Here is a 6,560-nt window from a genome sequence, read left to right on the forward strand (position 1 = left end):
GCCCACCAGCCAGGGACGTCTGGAGCGGGTCTGGGGGCGCGAGCCCGGACGATTCGCCCGTTGAGATGGACACCCATGAAGACGGGCCGGGGCTTGGCCCGTCGAGGAGGCCCGGGAAGTCTGTTTCCTTCCCACCAAGACATCGACCCGTAAAAGATTTTTATTGGGCGAGAATCCCTAAAGATTACGACGACGCCCCACTAAGCACGGAACGGAGTCTGAGGAGAGGCGCGGCCTAGAATATCATGATTACGAGGGAGCCATCTTCTCAGAAGATAAGGAAATGGACGACTGGGATAGTTTATCTCTGAGCTACGTCCCATCAAATTGTAAATGGGGGAGGTTGCGTGTTGTTGCGTGTTACACCCCAGACCGAATCTCTAAATGGGGGAGCTACGTCCCATCAAACTGTAAATGGGGGAGCTACGTCCCATCAATCCCTAAATGGGGGAGCTGCGTCCCATCAATCTCTAAATGAGCTCTTGTTGCGTGTTACACCCCAGACCGAATTTCTAAATAAGGGTTCCACAAATCCCTGCTAGCGGTACTCACCCGCCGTCAACTACCAAAATGCATTTAGCAAGAATAGGGTAGAGAAAAAATCTCATACATTTAGAAGAAAGTAATGTGCGTTTTGGTGATTAAAAACCTTATTGGTAATGGAAATTAGATCGACAGTCTTCAGTAACTCTATCATTAAAATATTATTATTTTTTATTACTGGAGAGAGATGAATAATCGAGCATTGGAGATGCTCTCGCTCCCAGAAATAGGGCGCAGGTTTTTTTTTTCCGATCTTGCTCTCGCCGTCTCGCGTGTCGCATCGCTCTCCTCCAACACTAAGCCACCATTCGACACGCGGCCGCCTCCTGCCCTCCTCGAACCACCGATTCCCCCCTCCTCCCTTCACCTTTGATCCTGTCCAACCTGCGCCGCCGCCTCAAGAGAGCAGTTATGCCTTGGTCGCCGTCGCCGCCGCCGCCGCCTTCCCAGGGAGGGCGTGATAGCGACCTCGACGCAACCTCCGGGTCCGAGCCGCCTCCGCCGGTGGCGCCTTCCCGGGGTGGGCGTGATACCGACCTCGACGAAATAAGCATCTCCCTGCGCCGCCTCCGTCCGTATAGCCCGGAACCAGACCCAGACCGGACAGATGCTTTCATGCCCGCCCCGCAGCCATCTATCCAGTAAGTAAAAAAAAGCTATACCTCCTCCTACCCTCCTCCATCCTTCTTGTTCAGTAACTTTACTCTGAACTGTATTATATACTTCAGAGAGTCGATGTCGTATGATAGCGTCGTGCGCCGTGGGCTTCCTCCTACTCCTAGTGCATCCCTGACCCATCACCTAGAGGATTCGGAACTTAGTTGCAGGGGCGGAGCCAGGAATTTGTTTTTTTCATTATTAGAAGGGACCAACCATACTAATTTATATAAAAATGTTCAATGTAAATTTGGGAACCATAGGGGCCAAGCCCCTGCCCGCCCTCTGTCTCCGCCCCTGTTGAGTTGGACAGGTACCACGCAACAAAGTTTCATTGAAGTGTGTCCTTCTATTATTTTTGTTATTACACATATCTAACATTACAATCTCTCAACCAGTCCTCCTCGTCTCACCATCCTCAAATTACCAGAAGAACCTGACACTCCTACATCTCCTCGTGGTGGTCCACCACCATCGATTGACGTGGAGCATGCAGTGTAAGCTGAATTTCTCTCCTCAACACACTAGTTGTATGCAATCATATCAAGCTTCTGTCTTTTCTTAGAGTCGTGCCCTCTGTTCCACCATGACAAGCCCCCTGGCCTGTTTGTTCACCTATCTACCACCATATCCAATTCGCACCTACCCATCTGCATTATGCATGATCATAACTTTGTTGTAGTAGATCATTGTGCATTCAGCGTGCCACATATTTACCTTATCACTCCCTTGGTTACGAATTGCAATCAAGAGGTGGGGTACCATGATTATTTGACTTTACCATATAAGTTGAGGCTGAACCTTATTATACATTTCCAAAAGATTCTAGTTGACCACAAATATTCTATCTTGACAGCCCTTACCAATGGAATCAACATCCGTCAATAACCAAAGAAAATGCGGGAACGGTCAAACTATTGGAATAACTCTACTTTATTCCCTGAACTATTAAGGTCCATCTACTTAACCCCCTCACCTGTGAAACCTTGTATTCTACACCCCGGACAATCCAAAACCATCTAAATAACCCGTATAGTGGTTTTGAAGCTGGTTTTACATATGTGGCATTCATGTGGGCAGTGACGTGGCAAGGATACATTTCGAAATCTACTTCACCTCCTAAACTATTGAGCTTCGTCTACATAACCCCCTCAACTATATAACCATATATTAGGCTCCTCAAATGTATTCAGTACCATCTAAAACTCTAAATTATCTGCTGCACATGGAATAACATGGCTTGGCACGGGCTCATCTCTCTATCATACACATGTCCTACTAGTCATCTCTTCGCCATTTTAGCTTATTGGCAGAGTATGATGAGGACACAAAATGGAGGTCAAGTTGATGTCAAGCCGTCACATAGCTAAGAATAATGTAGAGATGAAGTAGCAGGATATGCTTGTGTGTGAGAGATAAATAAAGAGATGGGCCAGTGCCAAGCCATCTTCCATGTGCAACAAATGATTTGGATCTTATTGAAAACTTTGAGGGGACGGATATATGATTATATAGTTGAAGGGGTTATGCAGACAAATCTCAATAGTTTAGGGGGTGAAGTAGATTTTCAAGATGCGTCCTCGCCACATCACTATGTAATGCCATGTAGGCAAAACCGCCTCCAAAACCACTCTAGGGGGTTATTTAGATGGTTTTCAATAGTTCAGGTGATAGAAAACTTGGTTTTATTAGTGAGGGGTTTATGTAGATGAACTTTGATAGGTCAGGGGGTAAAGTAGACTTGTTCCTATGCTCAGGATAGCTAGGGAAGCTGCCAAACATAACTGCACACAACCACATATTCTCTTGAGGCATTCTTTTGTTTAGCAAGTTATTAGACCAAATCTCAAAAACCCCTCGCTAAGCTAGCCCCTGAACTCCCAACCCAAAAAGAAAGGACGAATTAGCATGACTACTCACTTAGTCACTCATGCTACACAGAGTGCAATCTTTATTGTTAAACTTCTCTGCACAACGTATTTTTCCCTTCCTTTATTAGCCTCTCCTTCACCTTATTTTCTTCTCTGTTTTTTTTATTTTTGTAACATATCAACTAATTGAGCATCTTTCATGCGAGTTCATGCCAAGATAAATTAGTTGTGCCATTGTTCTATACCTTGTCAACTAACTTATTCAAAGGATAAGATGGCTACGCGCTTGAATGAAAAATGTGTATAAATAGTTGGTCTCTTTCACCAATTCTTATATGTAAAATGAAAAGTATGCATATTTTCTATACAGGTTGTCAACATTTGCTGAGGAATGGCATTCCTCAGATGCTGAAGATGATCCATACCTCAAGTCCTTGGTGGACAACTTCATCATTGCAGATAAAGATGTGTGTGAGTCTTCAGAGGATAGTATAGATAAGAAGGCATGCAGTCGGCGACAAACTGATAAATATGCAGAGAGTGCCTTGAAGTATTACAACAATGACAAGAATAATAAGGTAAAATATTTGTTCTTACAAACAAACACTTGTGAACCTGCTACCGTATTACAATTAAAAACAACATATATTTGGCAACAGTTTGCTATTAAGATAATAATACAAGGGTTTAAGTGTTTTTTGTAAATGTTGGTAAGTTTTAGGTAAGGGTAGTGCAAGTAGAAGAGAAAATACTCGTTCAACTTATTAACCAAAGAATACAGTTACTTCTGCAATAGCTTTGGGTAACCAGTATCCATGAGGATGTGAAACGGGTAGGTTGGTGGCAACTACGATGTCAGAAATGGCACAAGCCAAAACATTAAGAGTTGTTTAGTACTTATCGTTGCCAATTGATAGTTATCTTACCAAGAGGGAGGCAGGGAGGTAGGTAAGGGAATGGATTGGGGATAAGGTGTAGGAACAAGAAATGGAGAGAGTACATAAGATACAGTCGTGTTTAGTCATTGCAGTATAAATATATTTTTTAAATAATATTGACAGTAGAATTTTCAAAAGTTGAGATAGTAATATGTTCTTTTACCTTTTTATTTGTTGTTGGCACTGATTATTCCATATTTCTTAACTTTTAACTCTTAGGTTAACTACGACTTAATCAGAGCTACTACAAGTTGTGGAATATTTGATGTGGATAGATGCTATGGTCACGTGAATTTTATAGCAAAAGGGAATCAACACGATTCAAAGGAGGAGCTTTTCTTTGCAGAGATACAATTGGATACTGATGTACCAACTTGTGTGCTTTCTCTGGAGGGGATGAAGAAAGTTGGTTAGTAACCATATAAGTTCTAAAAGCCCCCTCCCTCCAAAACTATAATTTCGTGTTGTGATAGATCAAAATCTTTTTTCAGGTGGACTTCGTGAGAGCAAATATGACACATACCATGGGGTGGGTATTCATATAGATTCTCTACATTGCTATGCGTGCCGCAGCGGATTAAAGCACCCTATATGAAAGTGCACTATATGAAAGTGGTCATGTTGCTTGCGGCGGTTTCTATCATCTTTGATGTGATCACCCATGGATTGAGTGTTAAGAGTTTCATCACCTTGCTATTGAAGCACTCAAAGTATAAATTTTATATTATTATTATTGAGTTCGGTGTCATGACCTGGTAAATAGTTTGGTAACGTTACCACTAGGTAATTTATGAGTCCTATCTAGGCCTGATCATCTATCACGTCGGGTCGGTTCGGGTCGGGTCACTTCGGGTTTTGGGTCAAAAAATGTTGGTCCATACCCGGCCCATGACATGGTCGGGTCAGATCGGATTTGGGTTGGGTCGGGTTGGCCCGTAATTTTTGTGTAATTTTTGGGTTGGATCGGGTTTTTTTGAGTTTTGGGTTAAATATTTTGGCCCGTACCCGACCCGTCATTTGGTCGGGTCGGATCGGGTTTTTTTCGGACGGGTTGGGTCGGGTTAATTGGGTCGGGTGGCCCATGTTCAGGTCTAGATACTATCAGGTAGCTTTTACAAATGTTCTTAGCATGTTATTGTTTTTGGACAAGCAATCAAAGAATTTGTTTACACTGCTCAGTTTTTTAAGAGGAATTTCGATATTTGACATCGAATTCGCAGGCCTCACCTCTTTTAACATTAAATTCGCAGACCTTTCGAAATATGACATTGGACATGTGAATTCTTTCGAAACAGGGGATTTTGACGCATTTTCTCAATTTCGTGAATTTCACTTATCTTTTCCCTTTTCTGAGCACATGAAGTACAGAATCGATCCTCTCTCTGCCGTGCTCTGTTCTTTGAGAGGAGGCCTCCTGTTCTTCCGTTCTTCATCCTGCATCTCGTCGCCGGCCAGTGCAGATGCCGCCGCCATGTCCTCCGCCACGTTCCACTTCCCGGCGCCCGCGGTGCGCGCGCTGCTCTCCTCCCTCGAGCCCAGGACCACCCGTTCGCGGCGGGCGGGCAGGGGGCCGGCGGCGCTCCTGCAGCGGGTCCGAGACCCAGGCTCTCGTCTGCCTCTTGCTCTGTCCCCATCGCCGGATAGCTCACTCGATGCAGGACACCCGCCGCCGGAGAGGTCACGATAGGAGCGCCGCGGCCTGTTCACCCCTGCCCGCCCGGCCCGCCCGGCGCAGGGGCGCCGCGGCCTGCCTGCCCGAGCCCGCCGTGGGAGCGCCACCGCCCGCCCGCTGGAAGTCCGGCCGCGGGCGGCGCTCCTGCGGCGGCCACTCCGGCGGCGAGCGGGCCTCCTAGCTGCGGGCGGCGGCGGCCGGCCTCCGGCCTGTCGCGGGGAGACGGGGCGGATGAACATGCGAGCGAGAGCACGGGAGAGGAACCAGCTACGAGCCGAACAGATTCAATCGATCCTTTTGGATAGGGTGAGGGTAGAATGGGAAGTTCAAGTGCTTAGAAAAGAAGAAGTATCAGTGAAATTCGTGAAATCATGAAAAAGAGAGAAATCCCCCGTTTCGAAAAAATTATATTTCGAAAGGCCTGCGAATAAATTCAAAAGAGATGAGGTCTGCGAATTTGATGTCAAATATCGAAATTTCTCGTTTTTTATTAAGTCCTGTGATAGAATTGGTTATTGTAGCCTGCAGGATTTAATGTGCCGGTTTTCCCAATAGTGAGCGATCCCATCATAAACACGTTTTTCGAGGTCTGACGCAAGTTTATATGGAGCACATTCGTTCTTTGGTTATTTTGACAATGATGTGATATTTGCTTTTAATCTACAGAATCCCATGTCAGCGTTAATCACGATCTAAAACCTCCCTCAGGATACAACAAGCGGTGTAAAACCGATATTGGTGAGAATAATGTGGGATGCACATGCACAATTGCTTATGCTTGCACCAAAACCACTGAAAAAATCCCAGACCGAGGCACTGATTGAACCGGAAAAACAGTGAACTGGTAGGCTTAGTGGTTCGGTTCGCCTAAAAGATCGG

General features: G+C 45.4%; 1 pseudogene; it reads left to right on the forward strand.

Annotated features, from left to right (window-relative positions):
* The first annotated feature begins 452 nt into the window (after positions 1-452).
* LOC120654593 lies at positions 453-4,757 on the forward strand (annotated as a pseudogene).
* Positions 4,758-6,560: the final 1,803 nt, after the last annotated feature.

The sequence above is a fragment of the Panicum virgatum genome, chromosome 1N, assembly GCF_016808335.1.
Source record: "Panicum virgatum strain AP13 chromosome 1N, P.virgatum_v5, whole genome shotgun sequence".
NCBI classification, from domain to species: domain Eukaryota; kingdom Viridiplantae; phylum Streptophyta; class Magnoliopsida; order Poales; family Poaceae; genus Panicum; species Panicum virgatum.